This window comes from Triticum aestivum, chromosome 3D (genome assembly GCF_018294505.1).
Source record: "Triticum aestivum cultivar Chinese Spring chromosome 3D, IWGSC CS RefSeq v2.1, whole genome shotgun sequence".
In the NCBI taxonomy this organism is placed as follows: Eukaryota; Viridiplantae; Streptophyta; class Magnoliopsida; order Poales; family Poaceae; genus Triticum; species Triticum aestivum.
Window position 1 is genome coordinate 581,231,424 of NC_057802.1, and position 17,688 is coordinate 581,249,111.

General features: G+C 47.2%; 1 pseudogene; it reads left to right on the forward strand.

Moving 5' to 3' along the window:
- Positions 1 to 237: 237 nt before the first annotated feature.
- LOC123076577 (amino-acid permease BAT1 homolog) lies at positions 238 to 3,077 on the forward strand (annotated as a pseudogene).
- Positions 3,078 to 17,688: the final 14,611 nt, after the last annotated feature.

Genomic DNA, 17,688 nt, shown 5'->3' on the forward strand with positions numbered 1-17,688 from the left:
TTCATTGAGGCTTGTAAACCGAAGAAGCAGCATGCAACACCCCATGTCGTCCCTAAACAACACAACATATGGAAGCCACCAGCTGGTGGAGTGGCAAAAATTCAGGTTGATGGGGCACTCTCAAGGAACTCAGCGGAAGGATCCTATAGCGCGGTTTGCCGTGATTCAACTGGTAAGTTCATGGGAGCTTCGGCTATCAAATGTGCAGGAATCATTGATCTAGCTACACTTGAGGCGATGGCGTGTCGTGAAACCCTGACACTTGCATTGGACCTTTCACTCACAGATGTGCTTGTCGTGTCAGACTGCCAGGGAGTAGTCAATGATATACATCACGGTACTGGTCGATTGCATGTAGGCATCGTCAAGGAGATTGCCAACACATCTAGGTAGTTTGCAAAATGTTCATTCATCTTGGAAGGAAGAGAAACCAATGTTGAGGCACATAGTCTCACTAAACACGCTTTAGGTATTTCTTTGGGACGCCATGTGTGGCTCCTTAATCCTCTTGATCTACATTGTATCCTATGAACCTTTTACTTAATCAATAAAGTGGAGCATGTTTAGATTGGGAACAAATGTACCACCGCTATACATCTCTAGAAAAAAAGTACCACCGCTATACAAGGCAACGCACTTTCCATCTTTGAAAACCCTAAAATTTAGGGAGAGGCACCCCCGTCAAACCCTAGCCGCCACCAAGCCCCTCATCCTCCTCGGGAATGTGACTGGCCATATCTGATGGTTGCCACATCCTCAGCTGGCGTAGTAGCATCGGGCTTGTGAGGCCCAGAGCAGGCCTTCCATGTCGCAAAGCTGGGACCGAGCAGCCTCGCCTCCATGTCACGCCGCGTCGTCCATTTTTCCTCCTGCTTCCCTCCTCTCATTCTCTCTCTTCCTCCCCTAATCCATCGTGTTGCCGCCCTACACGTCTTGCCGGCGCCGCCCCGAGTTACTCTGCTCCGACCTCTCCCAAGTGCCGCCATGAGTGACCGGCCTCCTCCCTCCGCTAGCGGGCATCACCCTTCTCTGTGCCTCCAGACCTCACCTCACTAAGATCTGGTGAAGTTCCAGAGTGATATGTTAGCCCCGTGGGGACGCATGTATTGATACTTTGATCCTTGTTTTGTCTTGTCTGGATATATTGGTTGCGGCATCTTGTCTGGATATATTGGTTGCGACATCGTTAATTCTACCCATACTACACACACACACACACACACACACACACACACACACACACACACACACACACACACACACACACACACACATATATATATATATATATATATATATATGTCAGAAAAATGCACATCAATTTTTTATACATCCAGTTTTACTTCAGTTCTTGGACTATTGGTCGATTGTAGACTCGGTTATTGGCCTCGAATGACATTTTGCACCAAACTTTTGAAATAGGGTAAATTTGGTCCTTGACATCAGGCAAAAGGGTGTTACTGACGCCATGGTGATGACTTTGCTTACAAGATAGTCAGAAAATAGATAAAATACCACAAAATTTAGAAGAAAACGGCAGACCATAAGAAAATTTAGAAACAAAGAAAAAGCTAGGAAAAGTGTAACTTTGTTGATGCTAGGGAATTGGTCTCTGACGGGGTTTGGTGTCTGGAAAAAAAGGAAATGATATGGCATGTCATTCTATTTTAGTTTGTACCTCCTTCCAATCTTAATGAATCAACAAGCAAAGCTCTTGTGTGTTTCGGAAAAGATGAACAAACAAAAATCCTTCGACTTTGTTTGCTGTCTCTTAACTTGGGAGCTGGAATTGTAAGAAATTGTGTTAACTCTGAGACAATTGTAGGTATCTTGGTGCTAGTGATCTTGATTCCGGCAATTGGCAAGCAGAGGGCGAGCGTCGAGTTCATCTTTACGCATTTCAACACGGACAACAGCATGGGGATCCACAGCAAGGCTTACATTATGGCGGTGGGGTTGCTGATGAGCCAGTACTCTGTGCTCGGCTACGACGCATCTGCACACATGGTAGATGATGATGATGTTCCCTTTTGTTGACCACTTAATCTACACACATGATGACATGATGGTATTTATGCAGATCGAAGAAACGAATGGCGCAGACGAAAGCGGACTGATCGGGGTCATTGGCGCGGTGGCTCTCTCATCCATCTTCGGGTGGATCTACCTGGTGGCCCTCACGTTGGTGGTGACAAACATACCATACTTGCTGAGCGCCGAATGACGCTGGCGAGAACGCCATTGCTCAGGCTCTCTACACCACCTTCCGCGCGAGGTACAATAGTGGTGTAGGAGCGGTCGCCTGCCTCGGGGTCATCGTTGGTGCCATGTTCCTGTGCGGCATCGGGGCAATCACCAGCAATTCAAGGTAATTTGTCTTTAGGAATTAATTAATCATCGTCACCGAAGCATGCCTTCTGAAGTCTCATGGTTGATATTATTAAGTCTATTCAAAATGGTTTAGTTTCTTAAGATGACGACACATCTCAAGTATCGTGACACAGGATGGGTTACGCCTTATCCTGGGACGGGGCGATGCCATACTCTTATGTGTGGCGCCGGGTGAGCAGCCACGAGGTGCCGCTGACCATGGTCTGGCTTTCGATCTTCGTGGCATGCCATGGCCCTCACGGTACGTGACTACTCGCAACTTTCCCTCCCATCATTAGAAAACATTCTCCCACCGTATCACACACCATCTATAAACATATTGTGTTTCTTGCCTCATATTTTTGGCGCAGTCGTTGGGCAGCCAAGTGGCATTTCAGGTGATGGCATCCATCGCGACGATTGGGCTATACATCTCCTACCCGCTGCCCATCTTCTTCCGGGTGACGACGGCCCGGAAGTCGTTCATACCGGGGCCATTTCACCTCGGCCAGTACGGGATCGCCGTGCTTTGGGTGGCCTTCGTCATCGTGCTCTTCTCTTTGCCGGTGGCGTACCCGGTGGCCAAGGATGACTTCAACTACACACCGGTGGCCGTCGGGGGCATGTTGCTGCTCAGCATCGGGGCACGGGTGCTTCACGCGCGTTTCTGGTTCCGAGGGGCCATCATAAACGTTGACACGGTCTAGAACTTTGCATGATGTAATATTGGTTGCGCATGATAGGTTCCTGTGTGCGGCAGTGTTATCGTTACAAATCATTTACATATCAGAACAAGTTTGATAAAAGGTTGATAACCCACTTATATGACACTTTTGCCTATATATAGGAGAGAGATAAGAAAGGACTAGAGAAGTGGGCTCTAAAGTAGTAGCTCACATCTACACATGCTCTGAACAGTGAATCAAACATAATAAATACATACGAAGGTGAAAAAGATGACTAGCCTAGTAATCAATATATTTGTGTAAACGATGACCGTGTCACATAGGCACAAAGATCAACAGAAGCGTAAACGATGATGGACACCAAGGGCGATGGGGAGGTGACTCTGCCGCCCCTTCCGGAACCGCCGCCCCCGCCAGCTCCGTCCTTGGAAGAGCAGCGGTCGGCGGCGACGGTGACGCCTGCGGCGGCGCAGGAGCCGGCGCTTAGCCCGGTTCATCAAGGACCCTCCTCGACGGCAGATCGGGATCGGGGGTTCTTGAATCCATCAAAGTGGCGAATTCGTTACGAAGACGTTCGGGAGGCCGGACTTTGGAATGGTGGATCTATCTACTAGCATTCTCCGTCTAGATGGATGACGATTAGAGATCATGAAGGGGAGATCTTGGGCGGTCGGCATCTGGAGGTCGACGAGAAGATCACCGTAGGTACGCGTCTATTGATTGATTTTTACCAGATTTACGTTCTTGAGTGTGTGCAGGAGCCTTTGGACGAGGAAGATCCGATAGAGGTCGTGGATCTGACGACGGAGACGGAAGGATCGAAGTCCAGGCCGCGGTTTGGGGGACGTTTTTGGATTCTTGCCGACTAGGAGGAGGATGACGATGATCCGTCGGTCTCATCGGTTCTGCCGTCCACTCGGCTAGATTTGATGACACCCGAATCTTTGCCCCTCAATCATGGCGAGGGGCGCAAGCAATCTGTTACTTTCGGTCCCAGGGTTCTTTCGCCGACGCCGAAAGTCAAGCCTTGGATCGGACCTTTGCCAAAGGTCAGTCCGCCTGTTGTTACGCTATCCGATTTCTTCCTACCCGAGTGCTGGACGAAGGTTACCAGGAGAAAGAAGAAAGAGGGCCGGGCGTTGGTCCAGCAATCGGCGGCGGCCAGCGAGGTTCGTGACATTCGGGCGGCGAGGCATGATCGTTTGAACTCGCTGTTGGGCCGAGATGGGTCGCAGCTGAGTGTCTCCGAGGTGGGCCTGGTTAGTACTAGGTATGAGGCCCAGGGGGCTGACCAGGCTTGCGATCAGCCTAAGGGGGCCGACATGCATGAGGAGGCATCGGATCGGGAGCCACCTCATGCACGTACGCTTTCTTCCTATTGTAGCGGCGCTGGACTTAGGGTTCGCCGTCACGGGAGACTAGGTTTCCCTGCTGCTTCTATTGGACGCGCGAAGAAGGTTCCCGGCCCGACCGGCGTGTACGCGGCGTTGGCGGACCGCAGGAACGAGATGCCGCCTAAGGCTCCACCATCGGCGAAGGCCGCGCCTGCGGCGAAGACGTCTACGGGGCTTGCTGGAGCTGCTCCGGCGCAGGCATCGGGATCGGCCGCACCGGCGCCCGCGCGGGCCGCGATGCCGCCTGCCAGGGCTGCGCCGCCGCCGCCCAGGGCTGCGCCCCCTCCGCCCCAACGCCCTTGGCCGAGGCAGATGGCTAGCGGGCGGGGTGGTTCTGCCCATGGCGCGGATGGTCGCGGAACGGGTGCTTTCGCGGGAGATAGCCGCAATCCTCCTCGTGGTCAATGGGGTGATGATGGTTTTAATGCTTACGGAGAAGGTCTTCATCGTGGTTCGTCGTCTACCAGAGGTGGGCGCGGCTATGCTTGGAAAGATCACGGAGCTACTGGTAGAGGTTTTCAAGGGCCTTCGGGAAACTTCGTGGAGGGTGTAGTTGGCCCCAATAACCGTTCCTTCCGGGGCTCGCGGAGGTCGAGGCGGGAACGGGCGCCCTCCTCCTCCGCGCCCACCGCCCTCCGCTACAGCTTCGGTGACGAGCCTAGCGGAGGTGCCTGCCGCTGGATTGGTTTGCCTCCAGTTGCGGTGGAGACAGTTCAGCCTTTGGCAGCAGTGACGGTGCCGGAGCCCATTCAGCCTGGTGATACTGCGTCTGACAAAGGTATGGAAAAGTCTGAGGGTGACAAACCGTCCAAGTGGGTGATTAAGAAGAAAAAGTTGACATGTTTTCGTTGCGGTGAACCGGGACACTTTATGGTTGTATGCACTGCTGAGTTATGTGATTTATGCCGGAAACCGAAGCATACGGCGGCAGCGTGTCCTCTTCTTTTGGGGCCCAAGCCTACTGTTAACATCTATGGGGTCTGTTGCTCAGAGTTGATGTTCTTTGAGTCACCAAATATGGCACCTGTGACACCCGTGATTGGAACTTCCTTCCCAGGTGTGGTGAAGGTGGTTCATGGACCTCTGACTGAAGCTCAAATTATTCAACAGCTATGGGAGCTGGCACCGGGTAATTTTCAGTGGTCTTTGCTGAAGTTAACAGATCAGACCTACAAAGTGGAGTTTCCTTCTAAAGAGGATCAGTTGAGAATCCTCAAATTTGGCATGAGCAGAATCACTGGAACAAGTTTTGTGCTGCAGTTTTATGAGTGGAAAAAGAAGGAGCCTCAGGGTACGCCGTTGACTCGAATTTGGGTTCATTTCTCGGGGGCGCCAACTGAACCACTGGATAATTTTTTGGTCACTTGGAGCCTGGGATCCCTGATTGGCAAGACGGAACAGGTAGATATGCCCTTCACACGCGCTCATGGGGTGGCGCGTTTGCTTGTCAGTGTTGCTAACATTGAGTTCTTGCCGGATGTGGTAAGATGGACTCATGAGGGCATCGTGTATATTTTGGATGTCGAGTATGAGGATCCTAATCTATTTCAGGACTTTGAGGAGGTACATCATATGGACACTTCTGAGGGGGGAGGTGCCTCCGGGAACCAGGATGATAGTGCACAGAATGATGGTGATAAGGCTAGAGGGCCTTCGACTTCGTCTAAAGCAGGAGAGCCTGCTAATGAGAAGTCACCGGTTTCTGCTCCGACAAACATGCTGCAGCTTGGATCCTTGGGGGCTTTCTCCACGCCTCCTCGTCTTTGGAGTGATCGAGTTGACTTGGATGACCCGTCGGAACATCTTCCGCCGGTGGTTGCGGGGTGTGACTCTTTGATAGTGCTTGATGGACAGGGAGGAGCCAGTGGGCAGGAGGCCTCCATTGCTCCCTCTTCATCTCCGTTGCATAGGCTGGAGGTGGCGGCCGCTTTGGACGCCTTGGCGAGAGGTGGCGGGCAGGTAGCCCGGCCCTCCTACTCGACTTCTTCACCTGCACCGAGGGGGCCCAAGGCAGGCTCTGCGGCCATGGGTTCCCTAGGGGGACCGGCGGACCTCGGAGGGGCATGCGGGCAGGAGGCCTGCGCACCCCTCTCTACCCCCTGGCGATGCGTCCTCCGACGCCTCCTGTGGCGCCATCACCGGCGACGGCTTCCCTGGTGGGAGGGTCGGGTGGAGCTGGTGAAAGTGCGTTATATCGACTAGAGGGGGTGAATAGGCGATTTTTATGAATTCTTCACTGAGGAATTTGCGGGTGAGGAAATTCCTTAGCGAAGAACTACTTGCAGCGGAATAAGTACTCAGAAGTAAACATAACATAACACAAGCATGGTCATCATGATGAAATGAAGACAGGCACAGAGTACAGAAAGCGTAAACACAGGATGAAGACAAACAGACTGAAGAAATTGAACTGAGGAAATTGAGAAAGTCTTCAGTCAAAGTCTTCAAACACATATATGAACAAGTGCACAACACAGTAATGAGGAAGTGAAAGAGTTGAGGAAATAGAACCAGTAAGCTTGGTGAAGACAATGATTTGGTAGACCAGTTCCAATTGTTGTCTCGGTTGTACATCTGGTTGGAGCGGCTAGGTATTTAAACCTGAGGACACACAGTCCTCACCGTATTCTCCTTGAGCTAAGGTCACACAGACCTCGCCCAATCACCCGTGGTAAGTCTTCAGGTGACTTCCGAACCTTCACAAACTCGGTCACTCGGCGATCCACAATTCCTCTTGGATGCTCTAGACCATGACGCCTAACCGTCTGGAAGAAGCACAGTCTTCAAAGGTAACAAGCGTTGGATCCACGCAGGATCAATCTCTTCAGTGATGCTCAATCACTTTGGGTTTGTAGGTGTTTGGGTTTGGATTTTCCTCACTTGATGATTTTCGCTCAAAGTCCTCGGAGGATGGGATGCTCTAGAATGACAAGTGTCAGTTTCCCTCGGAGCAGCCAACCAGCTAGTGGTTGAAGGGGGCGGCTATTTATAGCCTAGGTAGCAGCCCGACATGATAAGACATAAATGTCCTTCAATGATATGACCGTTAGGTGGGTAGATATTTTGGGACAGCTGGCGCATAGCACAGCAACGGTCGGATATTTGAGGCTCAAATTCCTCAGGGCTATCATGTTCCTCACTGTGTAGGCAATCCGCACTAGCGAATTCCTAACTCCTCAGTCAGAACAAATTCCTCAGAGACCAGAAGAACTTCGTCTCTGTCACTGAAGAATATGACTGAACTGTATGAGATTTCCAATGGCTTCACTCGAAGGGATTGGTAGGTGTAGGATTTTGAGTTGAGCATCACATGGAAATTTTTCCTTAGTATTTCCTCGACCCCCTTTAACAGTACGGTGTTTCCTATGACTCAAGAAAGAGAAAATGAAACTATGAAAACAAAGTCTTCACGCTTCATGTTCCTCGAATGAATACCAAGTCTTCAAGGTCACACCAATTTCTTCACTTTCAAAGTCTTCAGAAAGTCTTCAGAAAGCCAAAGTCTTCAGACGAAGAACTTCATTTTTAGGGGTCGACTTTCTCTGTAAATATCAAACTCCTCATAGACTTATAGACCTATGTATACTCATAAACACATTAGTCCCTTAACCTATAAGTCTTCAATACACCAAAATCACTAAGGGGCACTAGATGCACTTACAATCTCCCCCTTTTTGGTGATTGATGACAACATAGGTTAAGTTTTCAACGGGGATAAACATATGAAGTGTAAATACTGATATTGAGGAATTTGATTGCAAGATATAGAAGAACTCCCCCTGAAGATGTGCATAGTGAGGAATTTGCTTTTGAAGCAATGCGCACTTGAAGAGTAAAATCATGTAGATCTCCCCCTATATCTTGTAATTCATACACGCATTTGACATATAATATGAAGAATTTGAAATGCATGATGAAATATGGTGACTGATGTAATTCAGCATGCGTGCATAAACATTAATGAGGAATAAGCATGCAGAAAAACCACAGCAAAAGTATCAAGCCACCATAGAGTTTAAGTTTACAACTCGATCCAGCAAAGTCATCAGAAGAACGAGAGTTGTAACTTAGAAAAAAACGCCCATATAGGATAGAACCGCTTGAAGACTAACTCAAATTTCTCCCCCTTTGTCATTGAATGACCAAAAGGACCGAAAATGAGGACTAACGCCCCTGAAGAATATCAAGTTGATGAAGGAGCGCCAGCGTTGTTGGGGTCGTTTGTTGAGGTAGGGCCTGCCGCAGTGTCGTCCAAGTCTTCATGCTCGTCGGTGTCGGGCGATGAAGAATAGGAGCTGGCCACCAGGAAGGAACCTTGACCTTCTTGTATTTCTTCGGTAGAGGAGCAGACCAGTCAAAATCTTCCTTGAGACCCATTTTCTTCAGATCTTCTGCGCTATAAATGTGAGACAGAACAGCCCAGGTACGGTTGAAGGTTTCATGGAGGTAGTAATGGTTTTTCTTCACTGCATTGTGGGTAGCAGTCATGTTGTGAAGAATTGAACCAAACTGGCGCTTAACCCATTTGTGATTGCGATCAACCTTCTAGTGAAGACTGAGGAGAAGCTCACGATCAGTCATCACCCTGGGAGCTATGCCTTGAGGATTTTGCTTGGGTGCGTTGGCGGCAGAGTTATGGGTGGCAGAGTCATCATTGGTGGAGTAGGATGCAGCTTTGCGAAATTGACCATCCAATGGACGAATGCCTTCATCAATAACAGCAGAAGCCTTGCCCTTGTCATCAGCTGAGGAGAATGTCCGTTTGAGGACTTCAATCGGGGGCAAGTAGCTACAATGGTTCAGTGTATCAGCTTTGTAGTTGAGTGAAGACCTTGTTCTGATGAATCTCATAATCCACGGAGCATAAGGCTTCAACTCAAATGGTGACATTGCGACATTGGCCAGAGTCCTCATGAAGAAATCATGGAAGTTGACGGGAACGCCATGCATGATATTGAAAAGCAGATTCTTCAAGATGCCAACGACTTCTTCTTCATTCGAGTCGTGCCCTTGATAGGACTCAATTTCTTCGTCAGAATGCGATAGACAGTCCGAGGCACATATAGCAATTCCTTCACGAGGAATTTGGTTCTTGGGGCCTGACCTGGCTTCAATGGCTTCATCAGCACTTGCATATAGTGATCTGTAAGCTCAGGCTCTTGGTACATGCAACGAGCAGCTTCAAGGGGAGGACTGAGAGGCAATGCACGAAGCAATTCAGTAGCTGGTGCTTTGTAGTGAGTGTTTTCGGTCATCCAGTCCAACACCCATGAATTCACATCTTCAGAGTCTCCGGTGATGTGCAGCGTTGCATAGAATTGAAGAATGAGTTCTTCATTCCAATCACAGATGTCAATGCAGAAATTTAACAGTCCAGCATCATGAAGAACACTGAGGACTGGCACGAAGCACGGCAGAGATTTCATATCCACGTGAGGAATGTGCTCATGATCGAAGACTATCTTTGTTGAACAACACTGAGGAATAGAAATTTTTCTGGCTGGCATTCCAGAAATGCCTCTTCCTAATGCGAGCAGAGTCTTAGGGGTTGTTGTCAGTGAAGAATACGTGCTCGCCGAAGAAATCATCAGTCTTGAATTTTTGCTTCCTTGAGAATGGATCCTTTGGCTTGGGTTGAGGAGTGTCAGTCAGTTGCATCACAACCTCAGGAATCGCAATCTCAGGTTCTTCAGGTTGAGGAATTTCTGGTTCCTCTTCAGTGGCAGTCTGTGTCTTCAATGATTCAGCAGCGGCAGTTTCTTCAGCACTAGTGGCTGGAATTTCTTCATGTACAGATGGAGTGGGGTGAGTTTCTTCAGAGCTCAATGGAACAGTATGTGCTGGGGACTGAGGGATTTGTTGCAATGGCGTGAACAAAGGAGAGTTGGGATGCTGACTATCCCAAAAGTCATCATTCATCAATGGAGTAGTACTCCCAATGTCCACGTCAGAATTTTGTTCATCCAATTCCTCAACGCCGGCCTCTTCGGCAGTGAACTGAGGCATGGGCGAGGAGACAATTGGAGTTGAAGAGATTGCGTCCGCTTCAATTTCTTCATCCATCTGCTCTGAGGAAGCAGCAGAGGGAATGTCTTCATCGGATTCACTTGGAATCACATAATCTTCATCAAAAGGAACAAGGTCCTTTGATGGCATGGTTGAGATAGGAACAGCATCAATTGGGTTGTCAAATGAGCTAGTCAACGGCTTCATCTTCTTTGGGGCTGAAGAATCTAATGAAGTTGATGCCTTCCTTTTCTTCACAGTTGCACGCTCTGCAGCCTTGGTCTTCTTCACATCTGATGCAGATGGAAGGATTGGATTTGGGGTAGGCGCAGGAGGAGCAGAGGAATTTGATTGAATTTCTTCAGGCACAACTGATGCAGTTGCCCTGACTTCTTCATTTTCTTCAGGCGCACCACTAGTGGATGCCCTGGCAATTTCTTTAGCGGCTGGAATGCAGTCATCAGCCCTGGAACTCACCTTTTCTTCAGCAGCCTAATTTTCATCAGCGGTGCTGGCGTGCTCTTCTGTTGGTTGAGCAGATGCTTCGGCTTGAGGAATTTCTGGTTGCGATGGATCTGCAACCTTTGAAGTGAATTTCTCAGTCAGTTTTACAAACCTGACTTTGGCTCCTTGCCAATCAGCATAGTAAGCATTGAAGTCATCGCTGACGCCTTTGATTTCAGCCTAGATCTTCACTAGTTCTTCAGTTGTCATAGAGACAACGTTTTTCTTCAGGAAGCGCTCCTTCCTGTATTGAGCTTTCTTCAGCTGCCTTGCCTTCTCAAATTTCCATTTCCCTTCTTCAATGAAGGCAGTTAAAACATGACTTTGACCAGGTGTGAGGTTCATCTCCGACAAAGGAGTGTTGGGATCCTTGTGCAGAGATCGATGAAGTCTAGGATCAGCTTCGGATCCAAAAGCAGTGGCACATTGCTTCCTTTAGCTCTAGCGGCCTTTACTTGTCTGTCTCTGGTGATTTCGGCTAGTTCTTCATCATCAGCCTCATCATCATCAAAGAGCACTTGGAAGGTGACCTGCTTCTTGTGAGGACTTGGTCGAGGACCTCGTCCAGCAGCGGCCTTTTTCTTCAGCGGAGAGGGGCCAGCTGAGGAACTTGGAGCAGCTGAGGAACTTGCAGAGGCTCCTGAGGCAATAGATATGTCTGCGGTCCTTTGGCACGTGGCGAGATGCACTGGTGTTGAGGATTTGGTCGGAGCAGCCGAAGACTTTGGCGGAGGAGCTGAGGACTTTGGAGGAGCAGGAGCAGTTTGAGGAGTTGGCCATGAGGGCTTTGAGGAATCTAGCCGTGAGGGCATTGCTGAGGAACTTGGCCTTGAGGGTATTGAAGGTGAAGCACTTGGCTTATGTGCAGGCTTCTTTGCCATGGCCTTCTTCGGCTTGCTAGCAGAGGCCTCAGCAGTGGCAGCAGCAGCAGCAGAGTCTTCGTTGAATTTCCTCACTGCTTCTCTGGCTTGTCTGGCCAACTTGGCCTGGCGCTTGGCCCATTCATCAGGATAATCCTCACTGCGCTTGAGGCTAGTGGGATCTGCTTCTTGGCCAGGTGCCAATGGAGGTCTTGGGCATGGAGGATTGAGTGCGAATTTCTTCATGTACTTGGGAGTTACATACATGTACTCCCTCCACTCTCTTGCCCATCTCCTTTCTATCCTCTGTATGCGCACCTTGCGCTGATTTTTGTCCTCTTTTCCAAACTTGGCCTCATCAGGAGTGCAATAATCTTTGTATATGTCATCGGGGATCACAAAGGCAGTATTGATTTCAGGCCTCTTTCCTCCTTTCTGTGGCTTCTTTCCATCAGCCATTTTCTTCAGATGAGGAATTTGAACAATGGAATTTTCTGAAGAGGTATGCAACTTTTCTTCGAGGAACGCTGCAAATGAGTTAAGTTGATGAGAACCTAGTGATTCAGTAGCGGACATGAGTACCTGTGAACAGAGTATAGTTGCGAGGAATTTGGAGATGTCATATGCGTTCTCAGAAGGTTTTGTAAAAAGAACAAGTTTGAGGAATTTGACCAGATGAGTCTTGAAGAATTTCACTAAGCGTTCTTTGTCTTAGGTTCCAGAGTTGTACAGATCAGAAATCCACACAATTGAGGAATCTTGAAGAAAAATATAGCTTAGAGAAATGAATCAAGAACAGATGACATGTGAGGTGTTTAGTGCGTGAAGATTTGAAGAAAAAACACCTTTGAGGATTTTGTAGAAATCATTTGAATCAAAGAGGGTAGTAAAAGTAACTTTTAATTACCCAGGACGAAGAACACGACGAACTGAGAAGTGGAGATGTGAAGTTCGTCAGTGCAGATCTTCCACGCCCTAACTCGGCTGAGGAAGATAGCTACGGCGGCGGCGGAGTGAAGAAATCCGTTGCCGGCGCGAGTACAACGGCGACGAGGTTGAGGCAGTGAAGCTCTTCCTCACCGGCGACAATGAAGTAGCGGCGGCGCTAGGGTTTGAGAAGCTCGAGCGGGAGTGGGATCGAGCGGAGTAAAAGAGAAGTGAGGAAGGGGAGGGGTATTTATAGCCACGGTGAAAAACTGTTTTCCCGAAGAAATTGGACGAACGTGCCCCTGACCCTTCTCATTCGCTTGACATGTGTCACCCACGTACTGAGAAGTGGAGATCGTGTGAGATCGTGGGTGAATAGATAAGTGTTTTCGTGGGATTCGAAACAGTTTGAGCGGCAAAACTGAAAATTTTGGATAAGATAAGTTTTAACGTTGCGTTCGCAAATTCTTCAGCTGACAAGGACACATTGAAGATTTTGAACGAGTTTCAAATAGAACGCACATGAAGAATTTGTGAATAGAATGGGTTGAGTTTAGCATAGAGGGGGAAGGGTCCGATCACATTCACTTAGCAGGAAAAACAACTTGAAGAAATAGCAATAAGTGAATGCTATAGAGGACATAAACTCATATATATATATATATATAGCCAATGACACGATGGAAAAGGTGAAGACAATGCAAAGTTGAAGAAAATGAACAACTGAGGAATTTCAAAACTGAGGAAAAACTCAGATTGAAGATTTTCAACTTTGGTGGTGGTGGCGTGACCCACCGTATAAGAATGATGATTTCAGACACCGCATACAATTGTCGTAGGGTTCTAAGAATCAAATTCTTCGTTAATTTCTTCACACTTAGATTGTTAGTCTTCATTGATTGAAGAAAAACGTTTCTTCATGTGTTGCACATCTAAGTCATCAATTTATGCATAAGTGTTAGGATGAGTGTCCTATTCAAAGAACATTCGAAGATTCTAAGATATTTAGCTCACACCGCAACTTGCTAAATCTCTTCTCATCCAAGGGCTTTGTGAAGATATCGGCTAGCTGTTCTTCAGTCTTCACATGCTCAATAGAAATGTCGCCCTTCAACACATGATCGCGAAGAAAATGATGACGAATCTGAATGTGCTTTGTCTTCGAGTGCTGAACTGGGTTGTGAGCAATCTTGATGGCACTCTCGTTGTCACAGAAGAGAGGCACATTCTTCACGTTGACGTCGTAGTCCTTGAGAGGTTGCTTCATCCACAGCAATTGAGCACAGCAAGAACCAGCAGCAATGTACTCAGCTTCAGCAGTAGACAGTGATACGTAGTTCTGTTTCTTCGAGGACCAACAGACCAAAGATCGTCTAAGGAAATGACATGTACCAGATGTTGACTTGCGGTCCACATGATCACCGGCATAGTCAGAGTCTGAATATCCAATGAGATCAAAAGCCGAGCCCTTGGGGTACCATAATCCAAGTGTTGGTGTGTGAGCTAGATATCGAAGAATATGCTTCACAGCCTTATGGTGTGATTCCTTCGGTGTAGCTTGAAATCGGGCACACATGCAAACACTAAGCATAATATCTGGCCTAGATGCACATAAGTACAATAAAGAACCAATCATGGAGCGGTATACCTTTTGATCGAAGTCAATACCATTTTCATCGGTGCATAGATGGCCATTTGTGGGCATAGGAATTTTGACCCCTTTGCAATCTTGCATGCCGAATTTCCTCAGTACATCCTTGAGGTATTTCTCCTGAGATATGAATATGCCATTGCGTTGTTGACGAATTTGAAGACCTAAGAAGAATTTCAATTCTCCCATCATAGACATTTGATATTCTTCACTCATCATATAGGCAAATTCATCACTATAACGTTGGTCAGTACAGCCAAAGATAATATCATCAACATATATTTGGCACACAAACAGTTCACCATCATAAGATTTAGTGAAAAGAGTAGGGTCGAGTGAACCGGGTTTGAAGCCTTTCTTCATGAGGAATTCCTTCAAAGTATCATACCACGCCCGAGGGGCCTGCTTGAGGCCATAGAGGGCCTTGTTGAGTCTGAAGATTTTGTCAGGATTCTTTGGATCTTCAAAACCTGGGGGTTGAGCAACATATACTTCTTCCTCAAGCTTACCATTGAGGAATGCACTTTTCACATCCATTTGATATAGAGTGATATCATGATGGTTAGCATAAGCAAGTAATATGTGAATAGCCTCAAGTCTAGCAACGGGTGCAAAAGTTTCATCGAAATCAATTCCTTCAACCTGTGTGTAGCCTTGAGCTACAAGCCGTGCCTTATTCCTCACCACAAGGCCATTTTCATCTTGCTTGTTGCGGTAGATCCACTTTGTGCCAATGATATTGTGCTTGCGAGGATCTGGACGTTTGACCAGTTCCCAGACGTTGTTGAGCTTGAACTGATGTAGTTCTTCTTGCATAGCTTGAATCCACTCAGGCTTCAAAAATGCTTCACCTACCTTAGCGGGCTCTATGATAGATACAAAAGCAAAGTGCCCACAAAAGTTAGATAAATGTGAAGCTCTTGAGCGTGTGAGAGGACCTGGTGCTTCAATGTCATCGATGATCTTCTCAATTTGCACTTCTTTTGCAATGCGAGGATGAGCTGGTTGTCGTCGAGGAATTTGATCAGCATTTTCTTCAGCACCATTTTCTTCAGGTGCCTCAGCTCGACGTTCTTCACGTTCTGGAATGAATTCTTCAGCAGATTCTTCGGTAGGGATGACATCCTCAGTAGCCTTGAACTTGATAGTTTCCTCATGTGCCGGTTCATCTATCACAGAAGGTAGGTGCTCTCTTTGCGAGCCATTAGTTTCATCGAACCGCACATCTACAGTTTCAACAACCTTGTGAAGAACGTTGTTGAAGACTCTGTAGGTGTGCGAGTCCTTTTCGTAACCAAGCATAAAACCTTCATATGCTTTTGGTGCAAATTTTGAGTTGTGATGAGGATCTCTAATCCAACATTTAGCACCGAAGACTTTGAAATAACTCACATTGGGTTTCTTGTCAGTGAGGAGTTCATAGGCAGTCTTCTTGAAGAATTTGTGAAGATATACTCTGTTGATGATGTGGCACGCAGTATCAATTGCATCAATCCAGAAACAACGAGGCATTTTGTATTCATCAAGCATAGTGCGAGCCATCTCAGCAAGAGTCCTGTTCTTGCGCTCCACGACGCCATTGTGCTGAGGAGTATAGGGAGCAGATAACTCATGAGTAATACCAAGTTCATCAAGATAGTCATCAAGACCAGAATTCTTGAACTCAGTTCCATTGTCACTTCTGATGTGCTTGATCTTCACACCAAAGTTGGTTGAAGCCCTCGAGGAAAATCGTTTGAAGACTTCCTGCACTTCATGTTTGTAAGTAACAATGTGTACCCATGTGTATCGAGAGTAATCATCAACAATAATAAAGCCGTATTGAGATGCATCATTTGAAACTGCAGAATAATGGTTAGGACCGAAGAGATCCATGTGAAGCAATTCAAATGGTCGAGTAGTAGTCATGATAGTCTTCGCTGGATGCTTAGCCTTTGTCATCTTTCCAGCTTCACAGGCTCTGCATAAGTGATCCTTGAGGAATTTGACATTCTCAATGCCAATGACGTGCTTCTTCTTCGCAAGCGTGTGCAAATTCCTCATGCCTGCATGACCAAGCCGTCGATGCCATAGCCAGCCTTCCGAAGCTTTTGCAAGTAGGCACACGGCTGGATGTGGTCCTGTAGAGAAATCAACAGTATACAAGTCTCCTCTCCTAAAGCCTTCGAAGACTTTGGAATTGCCAGCTTCCATGATCACAACACAATGATACTTGCCAAAGACAACAACCATATCAAGATCGCAAAGCATTGAGACAGACATGAGGTTGTATCCTAAGGACTCGACAAGCATGACTTTGTCCATGTGTCGATCCTTTGAGATCGCAACCTTACCTAGGCCCAATACCTGACTTTTGCCTTTGTCAGCGAAGATGATATGCTTCAGATGCGATGGAGATAAGGGAGCATCCATCAATAGATTCTTGTCACCAGTCATGTGATTTGTACATCCACTATCGAGGACCCACTCAGTGGCTTTGGGTTGATCATCCTGCAGATGAATTAGTGCAGCTTACGAACTCATATACTTCATCAATGAAGAATATGACATCACAATTCATCAGATCAATTTCATCAAGTAATAGAACAAATAAAGCAATATGAGGACGTGAGAAATGAGATTTCATTTCTTCATGATTAGCCTGCGTCCTATCAGGCAAATTTTCAGGTCTCCGGCAAATTCTTCAGACGTTTGAGCACGTCTGGAGACCTGACCCTGCAGAAGAGATTAGTTCTTTTTCTTCACCACCCACATCTAAAGGGGTGGCAAAGAGTTCGTCACTCTGCGAGCTCCATATGAGAAAGGTGGCATAGAAGCCAGCCCATTTCGTTTCACATAAGAGGAGTTAGGATAAGCATATGAATAAGCAGAGAAATTCTTCGAGGACTTATGAACATAATGGTTAGAAGAATAATGCTCATATTCATAGCCCTTAGCTCTTCCCTGCGAAACAGAGTTGTTAGCACGATGATATTCATATGAGGACTTTGATCCTTTTGAGGAATTTGATCCACGTGAGGAATTTGGTCCGTATGAGGACTTGGATCCATATGAAGAATTTGGTCCATATGAAGAATTTGATCTGGGGTTCCTATTCTTCACAGGTGGTGTCATGAGGACATTCACCTGAAGACTTTCAAGGCACCTTTTGGGAACCCAGATTTTCTTCATAGGGGAACCGTTCCTGCAGTTAGTACCAACATATCTAGCAAATACTTCACCATTCTGATTTTTGAACAGTTTATAGTTGGAGTCAAATGACTCATCAGAAGAATGAGGAGATTCACATA